Consider the following 22,761-nt stretch of genomic DNA (forward strand, 5'->3'; position numbering starts at 1 on the left):
CAGAACCAATAGGATATATAGATATAGATATAAATATATGAGGGGATTTATTGGCTCACACAATTATGGAGGCAGAGAAGTCCCACAATACACCATCTGCAAGCTGGAGAACCAGGAAAATGGGTGGTGTAATTCAGTCCAAGGCCAAAAGCCAGAGGGGGTGGCAGGGGTGGAGGTGGGGGCTGGTATACATCCCAGAGTCTGAAGGCCCAAGATTCAGTAGCTCCAGTGTCTGAGAGCAGAAGATGGATGTCTGAAGGCAAAGGAAGATGAATGTCCTGGCTCAAGGAGAGAGCAAATTTGCCCCCCTCTGCCTTTTTGTTCTATTCGGGCCCTCAACATATTGGATAATGCCCACCCACATTGGTGAGAGCAGATCTTTGTTACTGAGTCTACTGATTCAAATGTTAATCTCTTTCAGAAACATCCTCACAGACATCCCCAGGAATAATGTTTTACCAGCTATCTGGGCACCCCTTAGCTCAATCAAGTTGACACCTAAAATTAACCATCACAGCCCTCAACTGTGGTCTCAGCTGGTTGATGCTGATACCTAGGAGGAAGCACCTCAGCTGTTGCTGGGAGTGAATAACGAAGCTTGAGATTGGAGCTGTGGCCATCTTCAGTACTAGAGTGACAATGCCAGAGATTAGAAGCAGGAGGAAAGTCCATTCTGCCCACATCATGCCTCCCATCTTCTTTTAGTGGCTCTCATTGACAGTACCCACCATGAATCAAGCTTGCGAGGGAGATTAGGGAAAAACGGTTTGCAAACTTCAGCCATAGCCTCAAAGAGCAGAGTCTAGAAGGGTGGATTTGGAGCTTCAACACAATAGATAGATGAGCAGCTTTGGACTCTATCCTGGGTCCATTATTCTTCTCACTAAATTCATTTTTGGGAGTTGTCTCAGTTTTTTAGGAGTAAAATCTCATGATTCCAACCACTATCTATGTGACCATGGCATCCAAACGCCCCTGTCCAATGTAGACCTCTATACTGAACTCCAGACATGTTTCTGAACTTCAGATGCCTTTTTTCTCCAGTTGTCTGCTAGGAATTATCACCCCGATGGCCTTTTAAGCAGGCTACAAACTGGACTTGTCATCTTTCTGCTCAACCTGCCTCCACTCCTCTGTTCTCTGTCTCAGCAGGTGGCATCATCTATGCCAGTTAGCTAATCCAGAAGCCTGGGCATCCTCCTCAACTTCACTGCCTCCTTTGCCTCCCAAATATCTCTCCATTTCATCACTGCACCACTGTCTCAGTTCAGGCCCTCGTTTGGTTCTGCCTGTGGGTTAGGAGTTCGCATAACCCCCTAAATGTTCTGTTGGACTCTCTTCTTGCTCCTCTTAAATTCACACAGCTGCCCAAGTGATCAGTCCAAAATCCAAAAATAGTCATGCCACTTCTTCACTTAAAATCTTTCGGTAGCTCCCTATTGTCCTCTCATCTGGCCCTCACCTCTTCTCCAGCATCACCTCTTGCCTCCCTATCCTGTCCCCTGCTCCAGCAATTCTGAATTGCTTCAGCTAAACTGTCCTCACATGCTGTCCCCTCTGTCAGGAAAACCTTCCCTCCCCCAAATGCCCCTCAGCTAACCCTACTCATCTTTTAAAACTCAGATCAGATGCTCCCAGGAGATCTTCCCCAACACTCAGACAGAGGATACTAGAGTCATGAGGTGTGACAAGTGGCAAAAAACGCAGTGGTATCTCCAACCCTGCAGACACTAGTCTCCAGGATGTTTCTCAACATGGCCACAGCCCCAGCTGGGCTGGACTCTCTGATAGCACAGTCCTGCTGACTGACCACACACCGCTGCCCCCACCCATGCAACATCCCAGCACTTCCAGACCATTGTTCTCTACCTTCTTATGAAAGCAGCTTTTCCTACGAGGTTTTCTATCTACACTTCTCCCTCACCCCCACCATCCAATCACCAGACCCTATAGTTTCTCCTTCCTATGCATTTCTCAAATCCTCCACTTCTCCCCACTCTATTGCCCTCATCCAAGACCAAGCCCCACCCTTAGCTCTCATCTACAGGATTGCCACAGCTTAGTTCCTCATTGGCTCCTTCCCCCTCTCCAATCCATCATTCCCCTGTAGCCAGACTGATCTGTTCTTTTGTTTCTGTTTTGGGTGTTTTTTTTGGGGGGGGGGGTGGCAGCTGGCTGGTACAGGGATCAAACCCTGGACCTTGGCATCATTGGCACCATGCTCTAACCAACTGAGCTAACTGGCCAGCCCCAGACTGACCTTTTCTGAATGGAAACTTGATCTAGTCAACTACCCATTTGACTAGTGGGATGGCTAGTACACAGGGTACATCGGAGCCATTACACTGAAGACCATGTTGCTTCTGGGCATTCTGCTCACCTGTACACCAAGGGTTGGAAAAAACACACTAGGCAAATAACTTGAGTCAAGATCAGGACTGAAATACATTAATGTGGGTGACTTAGCTCGAGAAGGGCAGTTGTATGATGGCCATGATGAATAACACGATTGTTCCATTTTAGTAGTTGATGAGTTAGATAACCCAATGAGAGAAGGTGGAGTTATTATTGATTACCATGGTTATGATTTCTTCCCTGAACACTGGTTTCATATAGTTTTTATGCTGAAAACAGATAATAGTGTTTTATGCAAAAGACTTGAAACAAGGGGTTACAGTGAGAAGAAACTAAAAGATAATACTCAATATGAGATTTTTCAAGTTCTTTATGAAGAATCCATAGCATTCCACAAGGAAGAAACTGTGCATTGGCTCCCCAGCAATAAGCCAGAAGAGCTAGAAGATAATATAAATCAGATCTTGAAATGGATGTAACAATAGATCAAGTGGATCTTGACATATAAGACTGGACACTTTACGATCACTCTTGTTGATATTTCTCTGCCCACATGTTAGAAATTGTCCAAGTATCAGTAAAACTTTTTAAGTTAAAATTGTGTTGTGGGACTAGCAGGTGGATAGTGTAAAGGTTTATTCCTGGGTTTCTTTTTCTCCATGAGAAAGCTAAGTATTCTCAAATATAATGAATACAATATTATTAAGGATTGAAAGTAAAAGTGTCATTGTCTAATTGCTAAAGAATAAATAAAGCTGACCAAACGGGTGGATATCTTTTAAATTTGTTACAAAAGAAAATGCAGATGATCTCTTAAAATAAAACTAAAGATAAAGAAAAAATTGTAGGATGATTGGCCTCTGTTTTTAAGACAAAGACTAAATTATTTAACCACAAGGCCCTGCAAGTCACCCTCTGCAGCAGGAGGAGCTGGCAAAGGAGGGCTAGAGACTGGGAAGAGCACTGTGCCAGGGAAGCCACAGGAAGCATTTTGAGAAGGAAGGGACGATCAGTTGGACCAAATTTTGCTCATAGATTAAGGAAGTTGAGGACTGAGAAAAGGTTTGAATTTCACCAAAAAGGAGGGGCTTTTGCACACTTTTAATCAAGTCGTGGCAACAGAAGCCAAATTGTCTGAGATGCAGAAGGGACTGATTTCGTAGGCTGTAGGCTGTTTGTTGAAATGGCGAGGCAGTATTGGGCCGAGTCAAGCTCCCCCATTTGGATAGAGTGAAATGAGCTCCAGAATGTTCTCTTTCTCATATTTTCTTCTCACTTCTCCTTTCTGCCCTAATAAGTACAGAATGGGGGTAGTCATGAGGTCTGTGATCAGAGAACAGTTTAATTTCCCTTTTCTCACTGTCGGCATAATGCTTTTTGAATATTATTTTCACAGCTGTCTTGAAATAAAATTTCGTTCCTTTTCCAACCTTACACAAGGATTATTGTTGCTTCCCCTGCCTACTCAGAGACTGCAAATGAAATATGAAAATATAAACAAATAATTATTTACAAAAGAAGTTAAATCTATTTTTCTACCAAGAAAAAGTTTTAAACTGCTTTTAAAAATTCTCTGTGGAAGGTTTCCAAAATGCATTCTACAGCAAGTACTCTAATAGTATGCCAGTAATAAATTACTTCCTTGACATGTCTAACAACGAGTGCCCTGGCACAGGAGAGATGTGAACGAATTTCTGTTAAGGAGGAACAGAAGATAATTAAGACAGTTTCCTAAATTATAAACCTTGGAGGCTGGGAAATTTGCCCAATTTTCAATTTAAAAGCAACCTCTGCAATGTTAATCAGTCAAAACTACATTTGGGTTATAATTCACCCAATAACTGGAAAGCCCAGGTAACACTACCCCACGTTAGAGCTCAATAAATTGAATAGAGTTTACTGAAAGTCAGAAAAGACCTTTTGAAGAGAATGTTTCCACATAACCTTGAAATTGGAGATCTGACAAAAGAAATTGCTACAGGAAAGTTTTCCAGTATCACAAGTTGGACTCATAAATTGCTAACAGGTAAAACAGGGTTCTTAGCTGAATTTAGATAAAAACTGATATCCTAGATCAGTTGGTTAGAACGTGGTGTTATAACAACAAGGTCAAGGATTTTGATCCCTGCACCAGCTAGCCCGATGGGGGAAAAAAAAGGATAGCTTACTACAGAGTTCTTAACCACAGTTAGTGTATGACCTTAGACTGGGAAAAATATATTTATTTTTACTAATTTCTTACTGAAATTTAACATTTTCTTCAATGATGAATATAGGCAACAAACAAATAGGATATTAGGATTACCAGAAATTACAGATTTTTCGTATCACCTTACAGTTGTTGCAGATACTTTGAAATTTCATTATTATTTATTAGACCCATCATTAGATCTTTATTTAATGCATTATAAAGTAACACATATTATTATACCACAAATTTGAGGGTTAAAAATTATTTGGGTAACTTTATTTCATTGTAATTAGACTCTACAGTTACTCTAAATATTTTGTTTTATGCATTTAAGAAACCATTCTGAGGAGTCTGTAGGCTTAACCAGACTGCCAATGGTGTCCATCACACAAAAATGGTCAAAAAACCCTGATCTGGCACTTTATGAATAAAATTTATTGTTCATCACACTTAGTTGCAGGCACAAAGATGTGAACAACAGATTCTATTGCATCATTAGGTGGCCTTAATAAGTTGTAATCTAGAAATACTTTTTGCAAAGTAATGTTATTTAGGAATAATCATTTAGTCCATGTTTTTCTGTGCAATTTAAATATACTTTTGTTTCAAGTGTAAGGAAAGAAAGATATTCTACTTCCGTTTGGATGCCTGTTAGTCCAGAATGCTCCCAGTTAATTGCTGGGGCTGGTGCAGAGCTCAAGATGACCAAGTCCCAATGTAAACCATCGGAATTGAGTCAAACCTCCAGGGAAGTCCTGGGGTCCCCCAGACGTTCCTGAGGTAACCACTAGCCATAGGAAGAACATCTGGAACAATTCCCAGCACAGGATTACAGCTTGGTAAGGGAAGTAATTTGCTTCAGAAAGCATTTCAGAATATAAGCAAGTCTAAAGTCAAAAAGTATTGGGCAGGAAGGCACACCCGGTAAATTTCTTTTGTGGTTAGACCACATCTTCTTGATGTAAAATATATGAAATATTCAACATAACAATGTCAAACCTGTTTTTAGGGTTCTGATATCCCACATACCAAAGAACCCATCATGTGTTGCTTAATAGGAAAAGATATTGGGTAATAAATCTCAATTTATCCATTTTGGTGCCCTTAAATTACTAAATCATTTGTAGTTGCTCTCTTGGCCAGAGGAATCTTGAACACTTTATAGAAAAATGTCCCTGTACTGCCTCCAAGAGATAGAATCTCAGAGGTAGCTTTTCAAACTTACGTAGTCTAAGAAGATTGCAGGTTCTATTTAAAGACGTTTATGTAGAGTTATGTTCAATATACCAGGAACACTATTTGGATGATTAAAAATTCCTTGGTTTTTTTTCCCATACATCATCCAGAGACTTTGCATCCATCCTATTTGGTGCAAATTTTCTACCCGGTGCCTAGTTCATTACTACACATCCAGTGAATGAACAGTAAAATTGTACTGCTCATGGCTTAAGCATAATTCTCAGTATGGGAAGGAAACGAACAACTGCGTGTCTGGGTGCAGGAACATCTTGATGGTCAAGAAAGTATCATGGGCTTCTCATTCTCCCATATCTAGAAATAGAAATCTATTCACAGCAGTGTGAGTTCACAGAATCTAGAACTTCAAAGGTTCTCCATGCTTTGCAAATGTTAATGTGCATGAACCACCTGGGCATGTTGTTACAGCGCAGATTCTGATTCAGTGAATCTGGAGTACGTTTTTCTAACAAGCTCTCTGGTGATGCCAGGGCTGCTGTTCCTGGTGTCCTTTCCTAAGAACTTAGAGATAATGATGGGGCCAGGATGAGGATCTGGAATAAGTAATATCTATTAGCCTATGGCTCAGGAAGATTTTAGGGGAAGCCTGAGCAAGATTGAATCACTTTTATAAAAGAAAGAGGGTATTTCCACAATGCCATGATGCTAGTCAATTTTTGCTTGACTCCCACTAGGTTACCTTAATAAGTTTTAGGACAAAAATCAAGTATAGTACACTATGATCCATAAACAACAAAGTGTTATTTTTCCTTAAGGAATAAACATTCTATTATTGTTAATAAGCCTATAATGTTAACTTCTGTGTTCTTCACAGAAATTTCTAGGACTTACCTTAAAATATTTTGTTAAAGATGATACTGCTTAGTATGGTATCAGTTTACTCTTTAGACAGACTGAAAAGTTATATTTATTCTAATCACATAAAGAATTTTTAGTACTTTTTTAATGGTGGTGGTAATTGCCACCATTAGCACTTCCTTGTATTTTGGGAAAATGTTATTGTTTCTTAATTACAGTACTTACCTACACCAAATGCTTTTATGTCTCACTTCCAGACTAGACTGACAGGAGGTTTGTTTCTGCAGGGTCTAGCATTTGTGTTTACTTCCTCTTGTATTTTCAAAGTATTTGCATTTTTAATGATCCTAATTTACTACAGGGTAATTCCTAGTGGCACAGTAAACATTCATTCTTAGTATTTTCTATTATAAGGCAGATGGAGTTGTGTAAATCTAAAGACGCGATTAGCACAATCTATCTGCTTTTGTTACAGATAATGTGTCAACCTAAAAGTTATGATATTACTTATGTATACTCTCATTACAAAGAGAATGACCTTTCATAATTCTCTGAAACCTCAATAATATTGATTTTTCTCAAGGAGACACATTGTAGTGTTTGGATGAAATAAAGCTGCTCTATTTTCATGGCAAAATGCAAAATTTTTTAAAAGCAACTTTCTTTAATTTTGAGAAAAGCTGGCAAATATGTGCAGATCTTGAGATAACTGGCAAACATACTACTTTACATTCTGTCAAATGAGGAGTCTTACAGCCAGGTCCACACCAGCAGCTTGCACCGTTCATGCTTCTCCTACTTCACAGGTGAACAGTCCAAACTGAAGACAAAACACGAAATATCAGCCTCAACACCAAAGAGTACAGAACTCACACAAACTGATCCACATCCACACCTTCCTTTGTTTAGTGGCCAAACCCTACACCTATTTCCTCCTGGTTTCCCACTGATTTGGGCCTTGGTACCTTGTTTTACCTGATCCTGTCTTGTAATCCATTCTTTTTCCAAGAAGAGCGTATGTCTTCTTTCTGGGCTCAGCATTGTTTGTATTGTCTGCAAGGCTATTTTGGCAACTCTGACAAGGCCTAGTGAGCTACATTCTGGGAAACCAAGAACGTGCCAAGAATGTTCCCCTTCCTTTTTCTTGGAGGTTCCAGGGTAGGACATCGAAAAGAAAACCCATAAAGAAGACACTGGATCCACAACAGAGTACCAGGGGGCACTTACTCCAATGCAAAATGCAAACTGTCAATTTTATGTATTTACTGAAGTATATATAAAATTCCTGCAGTGAGGTGTGTAAAGTACATAAATATCAAGCATGATGAATTTTTACACATGTATACACCTGTGTAGCCATCACCCAGACTGAGATATAGAATGTTTTCAGCCCCCAGACATATCCTTATGTCTCTTTCAGCCAACCCCCCCTGAAAAGATAACCACTGTATTGACTTCTATCATCACAGACATTTTCTTAAAGGCTAAGTTCCTATAACTCATTATATCAGCATTTCTGTGCTCACAGCAACAAATAAAATGCCATAATGGTTGCTTCTCATTCACAATAAATTTAGCTTTTTAAGCATTATAGTAAGCACTACTTAAGTAATAAAGTATCTGCTTCAGCCCAGCAAAATTGAAATCAAGGACTTCACCTGCCTCTTCCTAATTTCTAGTATCATAAGAAGGGTTGTTCCTTTGATCATACAAATGAATGAAGCCTTTGGAGCCAGCTGGGCTCCAGAATTGAGAAACTTTTGGATTCAGGAAAACATTATAAAGGAGCAGATACTGTATGTGATATAACACCCACAGTGAGATCTGGGGCAGGGCCTCGTAAACACATTCGTATTTCTGAAGAGAAATATATGAATATTTACATTATGTTGGGGAAATAAAGACTACAGATAGCCTTATGACAATGTGTGTGTGTGTGTGTGTGTGTGTGTGTGTGTGTGTGTGTGTGTGTGTGTGTGTGTGTGTGTGTGTGTGTGTGTGTGTGTGTGTGTGTGGCTGGTCAGTACTCCTGTGCCCTTGGTGTTATAAGGCTGTGCTCTAACCAACTGAGTCAACCGGCCAGCCCTAAGGAACTTTTCTGCTTAAGTATCACTCTGATGACATGGTCTTCACAAAGTATCCTGAGGTAATTCAAGTTTAAGAAGTGATCGCTTTCTTTGAACTACCACAGCACTTTGAGCTTATTCGTCACATACTGCCTTTTTAAAAAATATTTTTATAATGAAATGTTCAATTAAACATAAAAATAGAAAATGTAGTATAATTAACTCCCACAAAGACGTTATCAAACCTTAACAATCCTATTTCATCTATCCTCATTTTTTTCCTAGAGCAAATACAAGACATCATAATCGTACCACTTACCTGTAAATATTTAAAAACATACTGCTTTTTACTATACTTATATGAGTGTATAGAGTAAGACCAACTTAGCACACGTAACTCCATTTTGATGTTTACAAGTTTAAAGTGTTTACCGGATAGTGCAATTGGGGAATAACCAAACATGCCTGCTTGCTTATGCAAATCAATGAAACAAACAACTTATGGCAAGAAAGATAAGCTACAACCTGCATATATAAAGAGGAACTGCTGGTGTCACAACACACAGCCAACTCTTGTTTGACTCATGGACCTCCACTCTTCTGTACCGATCCACCAAATCTACCTTCCAGACAGACCATGGATCGGCAGGCTAACTACCCCGCTCCCACAGACACTCAGCCTGAGCCCTTGAACATAAGAGGACTCCTCTGCAGACTCTGCCTAGCAAGATGTAAACTATCTGGACCTCCAGCCAAATGACTGGTTTGTTATCCCCTTCCATGGACTGCTGCCTAGCCTTCAATTGACTGAGTTTACTCCCTCTCATTTGCTTTCTTATTACTTGATTTTCCTTTGTTTGAAGTGTATTGATTCCTGTTTTTTGAGATGTCTGTGTGCTCTGCCACATTACTAGGTGAAATGCATAGTACTCAGTAAATAGTTTGCAGTGCACTATGAATTGAGTTCGTGTGATTCAATAAAGCTTGACATTGTGGAAAGACAACTGTGGTCACATCGAGTTAAACATAACCTCAATCCCATGCTCACAAACAGTAAGTAAATGTTTTGTCTCCATATTATAATGTAGACTCCTTGAGGGCAAATATTGTGTCTTTTTCATTCCTGTTTCCCAATCAGCTCTTCTCAGCAGGAAATTTCACACAGAAAAAAAATTACAGTCTGAAGATATCTCGATCAATGCATGGTATCAGACAGTGGTTCTTAAACTTGAGCATATATTCGAATCATGTGGAGGGCTTGTTAAAACGAAGATTACTGGGTCCCAACCCCAGAGTTTCTGACTCAGTTTCACCTGCCCAGATAAACCACATGTTCTTATTTAATCAAGAGTTCATCATATGGGAGGAGTTAAGAGGAATACAGAAAGAAATAATTTTTATAAATCCCTACTCTCACGGAGTTTATAACTATGTAAAATATAAATACATGAAACTATTAGGAAACATGGGTGTTGAAGTCCTGAATCAAAAGATTCTTATTTAATTTGTATAGGGTAGACATCGGTTTTTTTTAAGCTCGCAGATGATTCCAGTGTGCACTTACATACTGTTACACAAGGGCCCACTGAGGAGGTAAGATTAGAACTTGTAGGCTTGTAGGCTGGCTGGTTACTCAGTTGGTTAGTGCGTGGTGCTGATAACACCAAGCACCAAGGTTCAGGATTCAATCCCTGTATCAGCCAACCACACACACACACACACACACACACACAAATCACTCTCATAACTCAAGGACAAATTCTAATCTTGTTGTTGGCTGAAACAAGGATTGAACCCTGGACCTTGGCATTATCAGTACCATGCTCTAACCAACTGAGCTAACCAGACAACCCTAACCACTATATTTAACCCTGGAGTTAAAACCTTCAGTGTGATTCTTACTTGTAGAAAACAGCAGAAGGAAACTTTAGTAGATTTCAGGCATTATGTCTCTGTTAATAATTACTCATATTTTCCAATTATATGTCTTTTTTCCTACTCTTTCATTGTTCAGATCCCCAATATAATATATGTAATACGTTACTGAGTACCTGTTACATGAAAGGAACATGTTAGGTTGCTATGTTAACTTTTCCAGTATGCATGTGTGTGCATCAGAGAAGAGAAAGCCAGGCTCTCCTGTCCCCATGATTCCCTTAGAATGTAGGCTTTTATCCTCTTACTTGTCATCTTATGGCCCAATGATGGTGCCAACCCACCAAATGTTTCTGGCAAGTATAAGTGGGACGGAGCAAAAAAGCCAAAGGCACATGCCAATTGAGTCTGTTCTTTAAAAAAGCCTTTCTGGAAGCCCCACCCAGCAGCTTCCATGTGTGTTATTCTAGCAGGGTTCCCTTAGGCCAGCACTGAAATACAATGCAAGCCACAAATGAGAGCTACATATGTAATTTTAAATTTTCTGTAGCCACATTTAAAAAGTAAAAAGAAAGAGACAAAACTAACTTTAATCATATATTTCATTTGACCCAAAATATTCGAATATTTCTACATGTGATCAACATTTTAAAAATTGAGATATTTTACATTCTTTTTTCACACTGTCCTCAAATCCATTTCAAATGGATTTGTGCATTTCAATTTAAACGAGCCACATTCAAGTGCTCAATAGCCACATATCACCGTATTGGATGGGAAGCCTGTGATATTGTAACGTAAGAAGAAATATATACAGTCTTGGACCGCATAATGTTTCGGTCAACAGTGGAGCACAAATACTAGGGTGGTCCCATAAGATTATAATGGAGCTGAAAAATTCCTATTACCTAATGACATCTTAGCCATCGTAATGTCATAGGGCAACCCATTACTCATGTAGAAGCAAGAGGCTATGCCGTATGGCCCAGGTGTGTAATAGGCTATATCTAAGTTTGTGTAAGTGCACTTAATGATGTTCACACAACCATGAACTCACTTAACAATGTATTCCTGTTGTTAAGTGACGTGACTGTATTTGGTCTCTGCCCAGTGTCTGAGATAGAGCTCCTAAAAACCCTTATGGATAGGAAAGTGAGGAGAATCTTTTATTCTAATATTTGGTCTTCATCACCAGCTCCTGACACAGAATTCCCAAATCCCTTGGAATTTCTTGGGTGATAGGAGCATCTTTTGTTGTAACAAGACAACTCTTGGTGTCCTCTTGGATAGCCTGAGGACAGGGGCTGGTTGTCAAGGAAATCAACCATGTGATTAGAAGGGTGAAACTTGCAGCTCCATCCGACCCCCCCTCACCTCTAGCTGAAGGTTGAATTGATCACCAATGACCAATAATGTAATCAGTCATACCTATGTAACGAAGCCTCCATAAAACCCCAAAAGGATGTGGTTCGGAAAGCTTCCTGGTTGCTGAATGCATGGAGGTACCTGGCGGGTGGCGTGCCCAGACAGGGCATGGACGCTCCACACCTCTTCCCACATACCTTGCCTCATGCATCTCTTCCAGTTGGCTGTTCATCTGTATCCTTTACAACATCGTTTAAAATAAACCAGCGAACGTAAACCAAGTGTGAACCACCCTAGCAAATTAATCAAACTCACGGGAGGGGTGGTGGCAACCTGGCGCTTGCAATTGGTATCTAAACTGGGTGGGGGTGGGGGTGGTCTTGTGAAACTGAACCCTCAACCTGTGGGGTCTGTTGTTATCTCCAGGTAGAGTGTCAGAACTGAGTTAAATTACAGGATTCCCAGTTGGTGTGGAGAATTGGTTGTTGATGGGTAGAAACACACATATTTTGGTGACCAAAGGTGAAGTATTGTATTTTGAAGTAGAAAATCAGTTTGTTTTTTCATCTGAATGACTTTGACCAATAACCAGAAGGGACTAAGGAGAAGCAATCTGTAAGTCAGAGTAGAACAGCCAAACGGCAATGTCTACCTCCTTGACATTAGCAGATATTTCATTTAATAAGGAATGAATTGACCTCAATTTAATCAAAGTAAGTTTCATCCATGAAAACTCTCTACAATCCTTCAACGAGGGAATATTTTAATGTAGAACAAACTGTCATTTCAAAACAAAGAAATTCACCCCTATTAAGCAATCATTTATAAAGACACTTGTGGTTTTTGAAGTTTTCCTCATTTGTCTTGCTGCATCTTGAGAGTTTCTGGCAAGCAGGTTAGGTTAGGTCATGCTTATTTATAGCGTCTCTTTTACTGCAGAGGTTATGGAGTAGCCACACCTATGGGTTATCATAGAACTGCAGCATTCCCTCACGTGCTCCACTGTTCAATGCTCAGAGTGGCATGGTTGCTCCAGATTTTACGTAAATGTCAAAGAGTTTAGTTGGGAACAATGCACTTTTCTCTACTTCTGCTCAATTTTCTCTTTCCTACAAGTCCATCACTTTTAATTTTCTTATTCCACCTGCTTTGTCTTTTTGATTCTTTACCTTTTTAAAATTATTACCATACCTTGTTTTAAGAAAAAAGAAACTCAATTACAGTAAAGAATTTTTGATGATAATATTTTCTGAAATAAGAGTGAAGAAATATCCTCCAATATCATAACCCCGGCTTGGTACAGATGTAAGAAGGTCCCTGCTGCCTTCAAGGGCATGACCATTTAGTGTTCCAGTGCTTTTCTGAGAGAACATTAAACATCTATTTATAGTGATTGTGACGGCAGGGATGATTAGTAAATTCCCTGCGAGCCAATAACTGTGCCAGAGGCCGTGGAGAGTGGCAAAGAGTTTTGCAGAAGAGCGATTCCTATAGCTCAGAAACGTACAGCATCCCTAAAGTGCGGCAACCTCTATTTCCTGGGTCTTCCTTCTTCTTCCTTTCCATTCTCCAGGCCCGCATCCAGCTCTTAAATCTCTCCTCCTTTCTCCCTCTCTGTCCCCCCCCGCCAAGGGTCGCCCAAGATGGACCCAGGCGCCCAACTTCCTCTCCCCTCCGCGGCCTGGGAGAGCGGTACCCGCCGACGCCCCGGCTCCCGCCCGCGCCTGCGCAGAGCCTCTGCCCGGGCGAACCCGCTGCGAAGACCGCCGCCGCCCCAGGGACGGCGGTGGGCGCGGGGTCCGCGGTAAGTCAACCCCGGCTTCTTTCAGGGACCGGTGTATCTCCGAGCTCCCCCACCTCTGCACTCCCTTCTCACTTCCTCGGAATCGGTTCGCACGGCGCGCATCCGGCTTTAAGAAAGTAGCCTCAAGGGACCGGACGGAGGAAGGCGCTGCGGGCGGGAACCCGAGCGCCGGCCGCTAAGCCTGCAGGCGGAGCCCCACCCCTCCGCTGGCTTCCTGGCGCCGATTGGTCCGCGCGTCCGTCCGTCCCCACACGTGGGACCGCGCCGGCCGGCTCCCGGCTCCCGGTCCTCACTGCGCCGCTGTCTGGCTACCTCGGCGCTTGCTGGGCAGCCCCAGCCAGAACGAGCCGGAGGTGGCGCCGACTCCGGCAAGCCGGGAGGTGGGGCGGGCCGCGCGGCGCAGGAGCTGAGCATCGCCCGGGTGGGCGGCAGGGCCGCGGCCTCTGCATCGCAGCACCACCTGTCGCGGGGCGAGACGTCCGGTAAGGCTCGGCGCGGCGCGCAGCTGCGGGAGCCCCGGCACGGCGGGGCCCCGGCGGAGGCTGCGGGAGGCGAGCGGGCGCCGGCCTTCTCCGACCCGGCCACGGCGCCGAGCACGGCCACGCCGCCCGCCTCCGCCTGGCGGATGTGCGCTGGGTGAAGGGAAGGGGCCCGCGGAGTCCGCGGGACCGGTCAGGTCGTGGCGAGCCCTGGCTCCACCGGCCGCGGCTCTCCCCAGTGCACGATTTGGGGCCTCTGCTTCTCCGTTCTCCGCCCCCCCTTCACGTCCACGCGTGGGGGCCCCGTGGCCCCCGAAGCACGAGCATCTCTCTGTTTTTCCTCCCGCGCCCCTTAGAGACGGATTTTTGTGGCTCGAAACCTTTTTGGCAAGTGGATGTCTTTTCTAGCCGAGATGAGTTAGGCTGTGTGTGTGCGCGCCTCATTTTAAAAGAAAGAGTTGCTGCAGACTAGAAAGTTCCAGGATGGATATGGTTCTGCTCATTTCTAGGAAATGGTATCTGTGGCCTTGGATTGGCTTCACGACAGCCATCTCTGCGTGTGATGATAAATTTGTGGTCCTAGATTTGATTTTCTTTTTTGGTTCCAAAGGTAATTTAAGAAAATTTATGTTGCTTGTGGTGAAAAGCATGATCAAAATAACAAACCTCGACACAATTGCTTTATTACAAAACGTTTAATCGTCTCATATGTGGATTTACGTTCCTTATGCTTGGGGCAATCACTTCTAAGCAAAGCAATTAATGGCATTACAATAGTTAATAGTGTTTCAGTTGATGATGTGTTAACAGTAGGAGCACGTATTAATCGTTAGAGATGGGCCGGGCGCTGTTTTCTACATGGATTATCTCAAAATAACCCTTTGAGGTTGGTACTGTTATTATCCCCAGTTTACGAACGAGGAGACTAAGGTTTAGGGAAAGTTAGGTAACTTGCCCAAGGCCACAGTTTTTAAGTGACAAAGTCTGGATTCAATTTCAAACAGTCTAACTTTATACGGGTATACTTCAAAAAGTTCATGGAAAGATTCGTATTATTTTTCAATTCTATCTTTACACGAGCTTTTTAAAGTACCATCGTAGCCTCTCTTCCCCATAACGTGTATGCTCGTTAAGCATTGCTTATGTTATTGAACTAATTGCAGTGTTGTACTTATAAATTTTGATCTCTAGTTTCCAAACATTTTAGAAGTTAGAGAAGAGAGAAGCAGTCATTTTCCAAAAATAAGTAAATAAATAAATAAATAAATAAATAAATAAATAAATGTTTTCTGTGTAACTGCTATAATTACTTGATTATATACTGCCATGTTACGTGGTTTGCAGATATATAGAAAAAACGGTTTGTCTGTTTTCTAATATTAGACCTTTATGTAATCACCTTTTGAACACTGATTGGTAACCTATACCTGACTTTTTTATGGCAGTTATAATAACTTGAAAATTAGGCATAGAGGCCAGAAATGCTGATACAACCTTTATCATGTATTAATGGGAAATGTTGGGCTATGAAGAAGTTCTTCATTTTCTTGAAGATAACATAATCCTGCTTACTAGCTATTCCTGAGAAGAACCACATATGGGTTACACCCTTAGGCGTTTATGTATGTTTTTGTCTTTTGACATATATTTATGAAAACACGTAAAAAATTCATAAAGAAAAACTCATTTACCATTTAAGAATTTCTTTTGTAAATTCAAAACTCCTATGCTGAACATGCATGATTTGTATTTAATTTCATGTAAAAGTGTGTAAAACTGTGTTAAGTTTTATATTAGTTAAACTAAAATTCTAACTTATTTTGGTGAATTTCAAGCTAGCATTTTAAAATGCTAATAACACTAAAATCTATTTTTGTTTACTGAGGATTAATGTTAGAAGACAAAATTCGCATTAAATAAGAATTACGATTGATTTTATAAGAAGGTAACTATTTTATTGAAAGCTCACTATTTTCATTATATGAATGCATATTATACTTCCTTTGATTAGTATATGCAGATTTCAAAAGTAATACAAAAATTATATTGATTCTGTAGATATTGTTTAGGATGACATTTGATGATTCCTAGATGTCTATGCCATATGAATTCTCATTCTTGACCTGGAGATTTAATTTGACATATTTTAAATAAGTGCTAATCATGATTATTCTCCTGGCCTCTTAATATGAATTTCATCATTAAAAGATGTTGGTGGAGAAACCAGTGGGCATTTAGAAGGCACCTTCTGACAACCTTAGTGTTATCAGGGATTATCTCATTTCAGTCTTGAAACAGCCCTGTTTAGTATGTCTTGTTGTTTATCATCTCAATTTGAATGATGCAAAAACTGCAATTTAGAGAAGTTGTTTCTTTTTTAAAAAAAATTGTTTATTTAGTATTATTATTTTACATTCTCAGATGTATTGCAGAGAAGTTGGGAGGAGGGGGAGGGGGAAAGGGGAAGCAGGTGGGGGAGGAGGAGGAAGGATGGGGGCATGATTGAGGCCCATGGCACCACCCTCATTCCCACAGGGGAGCCCATGGGGCTTCCAGCAAAGACTCAGTCATGGCTGGGTTGGATGTGGAATTTGGAGGGAGAGTGGCCGAGGTCCTCGGCCACTCTCTACACTAATTGTGTAGTTATGTGGGTCCATGGGAATCCTGTTAGTGGTCTTGCTGGCCTGGGGGCCACCAGGCTCTTTTTTCCCCTGAAGCCTCCAAGCAACTTCATACAAAGGTCACAGCAGTGGCTTTTGCCAGCTCTCACTCCTTGTGCTCACCAGGGCCAGCTTTGAAGTGGTCAGGGCTATAAATGTGGATGGTCAGAGTGATTCTTTCTTTCTCTCATCTTGACTTTCCCTGCCTTCATGAACTCCATAGGTCTCTCCTCCTCTTCCCCTGAGTTCTAGCGGCCCCAGCTTGGCAGTTGTTGCTTTTTAATAGTAGTAAATCAGTTGATTGTGGGAGAGGGTGATGCTGTGTACCGTCTATTCTGCCATCTTGATTGAAAGTCGGGAAGTTGTTTCTTACTCGGGATCTCAGAGGTAGCAAATGGCAAAGCTAGGATTTAAGTCCAGGAAGTATGACTCCAGAGCTTGCCCTTTGACTATTCTGCTAGCCTGCCTAGGTGTGGGTTTTATTAGATAGACTTTTAAGTCAAGTAGTCAAGCTCTTGATGATGGTGATGATGATAAAGCTGTAAGGGATTAGAACTGTGTGTGTGTGTGTGTGTGTGTGTGTGTGTGTGTGTAATCATTACTACACAGAATTCTGCAAAAGAGTTTCTCCTGTCCTGTTTTATTGGTGAGAAAAGTGAGACTTCTAAGTTGTTGCCAGACTTTTGGACTTCACGGACAAGTTTTTTTTTAAAAGTGTGTATAAGGGGGCAATTGGTACCAGACATAAGATCACCGACTTTTAATTCTGTCAAGGTTAAGGACTTGCTTAAAAAGTGCTACAATCCACTGTTGAAGCCAATGCTCAGTTACCATTTTGCAAATCCTAGGGCCCTTAAGAATTATGCTAAATCTCCTCTGCCTGTGCTCTATAAATGGAAAAATAAAGCCTGGATGACAACACATCTGTTTATAGCATAGTTTACTGAATATTTAAGCCTATTGTTGAGACCTACTATTCAGAAAAAAAGATTCTTTTCAAAATATTATTGCTGATTGACAATGCACATGGCCACTGAAGAGCTCTGATGGAGATGTACAAGGAGATTAATGTTGTTTTCATGCCTGCTAGCACAACACTCATTCTGCAGCCTATGGATCAAGGAGTAATTTTGACTTTTAAGTCTTAATATTTAAGAAGTATATTTTTATAAGGCTGTAGCTTCCATAGACAGTGATTCTTCTGATGTATCTGGACATAGTAAATTGAAAACCTAGAAAAGATTCACCATTCTAAATGCCATTAAGAATATTTGTGATTGGTGGGAGGAGGTCAAAGTATCCACATGAACATGAGTTTGGAAGAAGTTGATTCCAACCTTCATGGATGACTTTGAGGGTTCAGGTCTTCAGTGGAGGAGTAACTGCAGATGTGGTAGAAATCGCAAGAGAACTAGAATTAGAATTGGATTCTGAAGATGTGCTGTAATCTCATGATAAAATTTGAATGGATGAGGAGTCCCTTCTCATGGATGAGCATAGAAAGTGGTTTCTTGAGATGGAATCTACTTGAGATGGTGAAGATGTTGTGAACATTGTTGAAAGACAACAGACATTTACAGTATTACATAAACTCAGTTGATAAAGCAGCAGCAGGGTTTGAGAGGATTGACTGATTGACTCCAATTAGGAAAGAAGTTCTACCGTGGGTAAAATGCTATGAAATGGCATCAGATGCAACAGAGAAGTCTTTCGTGAAAGGAAGAATCGGTCCATATAGCAAATTTCATTGTTGTCTTATTTTAAGAAATTGCCATAACCACCCCATTCTTCAGCAACCATAACCCTGATCAGTCAGCAGCCATCAATATCAAGGCAAGACCCTTCACCAGCAAAAAGATTAGGACTCAGTGAAGGCACAGATGATTGTTCGCAATTTTTAGCAATAAAGTGTTGTTTAATTAAACATTTATACTTTTTTTAGACATAATGCTATTGCACAATGGACTATAGTGTCAACATAACTTTCATATGCACTGGGAAACCAAAAAATTTGTGTGACTTGCTTCATTGCAATATTCACTTTATTGTAGTGGTCTGAAACTGAGCCCACAATATCCCCAAGGTATGCTTGTATTCAATAGATATTTAATTATTGTTAGATTTAGGTAATGAGGATAGTTTATAAACACATACAAGAAGTTATTTAAAAAAAAAAAAAAAAACCTTGGGAGCCCTAACCTTGTACCAGAGGACTTCAAAAAGTTCATGGAAAAATGTAAAGATATGAAAGATAAAAATTTAAAATATAAACTTTATTTCTCAATATAAGTTCAAGACACTTTTGTAAGCAATGATACCAGCCATTTAGTCCATCCCTAAAGAACTAAGGGTCCTGGGAATTTAACCATGTCAATACAGTCTCTTTTACATTGTTAACTGAAGAAAAATGGATGCCCTTTAAAGATTTTTTAAGATTAGGAAACAAAAAGAAGTCAGAAGGAGCCAAATCACAACTGTAAGGTAGATGCCTAGAAATTCATAATTTCCCATTGAAACTCATAAATTTGCCCTTGTTTGGTGAGAGGAATGAGCAGGAGCATTGTCGTGAGGGAGTACTTTCTCATGAAGCTTTTTCAGGCATTTTTCTGCTGAAGCTTTGGCTGACTTTCTCAAAACACTCATAATAAGCAGGTGTTATTGTTCCTTGGGCCTTGAGAAAGTCAACAAACAAAATGCTTTGAGCATCCTCCAAAAATTGTTGCAGTGACCTTTGCTCTTGACTGGTCTACTTTAGCTTTGACCGGACCACTTCTACTTTGACTGGACCACTTCCACCTCCTGGTAGCCATGACTTTGATTGTGCTTTGTTTTCAGGATTGTACTGGTAAAATCACGTTTCATCTTCTGTTACAGTTTTTCAAAGAAATGCTCCAGAATCTCAATCCCACTACTTTAAAATTTTCATTGAAAGCCCTGCTCTTGTCTATAGCTGATCTGGGCACAGGAGTTTTGGCATCCATCGAGTGGAAAGTTTGCTGAACTATAATTCCATCAGAATTGTGTAAGGTGAACCAGTTGAAATGTCTATGGTGTTGGCTGTTTCTGCTGTTAATCATTGGTCTTCCTCAATTAGGGCACAGACAAGATTAATTTTTTCCTTGCAAATTGACGTGGATAGTCTGTTGCTGTGGGCTTGATCTTCAATATCATCTCACCCCTCTTTAAACTGAGTTATCTATTTGTAAAGTGATTTGGGGGGCATTGTCCCCATAAACTTTTTGTAAACCATCAGTGATTTCACCACCATTCTTCCACCTAAGCTTCACTGTAAGTTTGACGTTTGTTCTAGCTTCAATTTCAGCAGAATTTATATTGCTCTGATACGGGCTCTTTTCAAACTGATGCCTTATTCTTCTTAGTGTTTCAAACTAGATCTTGTTCAAACGTGTTATAACAAGTTAATACAATCTCATTTTGGTGCAAGAGAATTTTGCAATCCAAACACAGTTTTTTTCATAGTACACATTTTCCATGAACTTTTTAAACAACCCTCATACGTCTGTCTTTGAATTTAATAACTGAGAACAGGGTGAGTTAGATCTTCCTCTTGATTTTGCCTGTGTTCATAGTTTAAAAAAAGAAAAATTGCAAAGGAGAGCTGTAGGACTTACTGATGATAAAACATTATTAAGAGAGTATTACATGGTGGTAATTTAATAAATGCTGCTGAATGTTTTTGAAAGTTGACTTAAAGAAAGCCAAATCTGGTAGTGTAAGTTTTATAGGGATTAAAAGGACTGGTGTAAACTTAGCAATACTAACTTTAGGTCTCGGCCCTGGCATATGGTAGGTGCTCAGTTGATCACTAAGTATGTAATTAAAACACAGGTTTGAAGTGAAGAATGAATCACATGTTGTAATTTCCCTTTCTTACTCTAAAAACACAAAAATGGTAAATAAAATTGAAACAAATACAGAGCCAAGTTTGAAAGCTTAAAAGGGAAAACCTCTACATGCGTAAATGAAGAACCTATAGCAGTGAGCTGGAGTTAAAGACAAATGTTCCACGGGTAGACAGGGAACAAATAAATTCTACTTGGGGTCTGAAGTATTTATTGCTTGCCAGGAGATGGAAACCAACTTCTCAGGCCCTGTTCAACAGTAGGAACCAAAATTAGACATACTTTGTGAATCTGAGAACTGGGAAAGCACTACCTTCTCTATAAATAGGGACTGGGAAGTCTCTGTCCTCACTGGGGATGAGAAGATAGTTAAGCTACCACACCCTACACCAAAAGTAGAATTCTAAGCGTTCAGCTCACTTGAATTTGGGTTTGGAATTCTACCCCTGAAGTACATAACCAAGTAGCACAGAAGCTAATATAGAAACTGGTTTTAGGCTGTAAACCCTCTTGACCTCATAAAGAGGCAAACTTAAAACTGCCTCCAAGTGTTCGTTTCTATAACACATGACATGAATGGACCACCATCAAAGATTGCTCCTATTTTTTTTAAAAAAAGAAGCTCACAGATAAAAATTATGCCATATCAAAAGGCATAGGTGACAACCTAGTACTTGCAGTTGGTGTCTGAAGTGGGGGCTGTCTTGTGGGACTGAACCCTTAACTTGTGGGATCTGACACTCTAAGTATTGAATTGAATTATAGGATACCCAGTTGGTATCTGCTGGGGAATTGTTTAATGTGTAGAGAAAAACCCATACACATCTTGTTGTAGAAGTGTGCTGTGTTGACAGTATAATAGAGAAACAGACTGTTTTCATAGAACTGGTGTCAAGTATTTTTGAGTAGAGAGAAAAAAACTTTTTTTCTTTACAAATAGATAATTTTATTCATTAGTATTTCTATAGGCAGTAGATCCATTAACTCAAAAAAAATTTTTTGTGTGTTTTCTTTAACATTTTTTAAAAAGCCTAGGGCAAAAAATTGGATACATTGGTTCCTTCTAGAGAAGGGAAGTTGGTAGCTGGCAGCAGGTAAAATGGAAACTTTTCACTGTTCTCTTTTGTATCTTCAGTTTTCAACATGTGACTAAATAATACGAACTCTTAAAAAGTAAATAAAACTTAAATCAGAAAAAAGTAGCCTCCATGATTTTAGGTTCTAAGTTTTGCTTTCCTCAAACAGTGAAGTTATGTATTTTTAAAAATACTCATTTATAGGTAATCTATAAATATATTCTTATTTTTAAAATAATGAATGATACCAAATTAGATTAAGTGATAGCTGAAAGTCACACTTAACTGAGCTTCTCTGTCTTCTCTCTGTCCCCATCTTTGCAGATCTTTGTGTATTCATTTACATATTAATTTGTAAATACTGTGGTTTTTTAAAAGCATAAGTGTAATCTTGCTATATATAACTTGCATTTTACTCTTTTTACTGCATAGTGTCTTAGGGAATCTTGCTGTGTTATTAGCTTATAGATTTCTCTGATTTCTCTCATTTTTTTCCCTCTCAAAGGAAATTATATTAGTATTGAATTTAAAGTATTAGCCTCTGGTTAGAATTGACTCATAAATAGTTCTAGGAGGGGAAAAAAATAAATGAATTAATTTAAAAATAACAGTATTTATGAAAACCATTGCAATTCTCATTCTTTTTAAATTGCTAATGGTATTCCATAATATGGATATAACAATTTATTTAACCTTTCCTTGTTTATGAGCACTATAGATTCTTTCCAATTTTTTATTACACATAATGCTAGTGTGAACATCTTACCTAGTCTTGTGCACATTTGTGAGCATTTCTCTAGGATACATACCCTAGAATTGGTACTGTTGGAGTGGGGGTTTATATGATCAAAATTTATAGACAGGGCCAAATTTCTCTCCAAAAGACTTATCAATTAATATTCTTATTAAAGGTTCTTGTTTTCTATACCCTCACCAATACCGGATATTAACTTTTGAAAGTTTTTTGGCAAT

General features: G+C 40.0%; 1 protein-coding gene and 1 pseudogene across 4 annotated transcripts in view; both read left to right on the top strand.

The window, feature by feature from the left end:
- Positions 1-2,354: 2,354 nt before the first annotated feature.
- On the top strand, positions 2,355-2,834 carry LOC134362185 (adenylate kinase isoenzyme 6-like; annotated as a pseudogene).
- A 10,818-nt stretch (positions 2,835-13,652) lies between these two features.
- ME2 (malic enzyme 2) overlaps positions 13,653-22,761 on the top strand; it is a 74,315-nt gene continuing 65,206 nt past the window's right edge. For 3 of the 4 annotated variants that reach the window (XR_010021479.1, XM_063076798.1, XM_063076800.1), the window contains exon 1: positions 14,020-14,193. The gene's annotated coding sequence lies outside the window, so the exon portion shown is untranslated. Of the gene's footprint in view, positions 13,712-14,019; positions 14,194-22,761 lie in introns of those variants that run through there. The other variant, XM_063076799.1, reaches the window with a different exon arrangement.

This window comes from Cynocephalus volans, chromosome 13, assembly GCF_027409185.1.
Source record: "Cynocephalus volans isolate mCynVol1 chromosome 13, mCynVol1.pri, whole genome shotgun sequence".
NCBI lineage: Eukaryota > Metazoa > Chordata > Mammalia > Dermoptera > Cynocephalidae > Cynocephalus > Cynocephalus volans.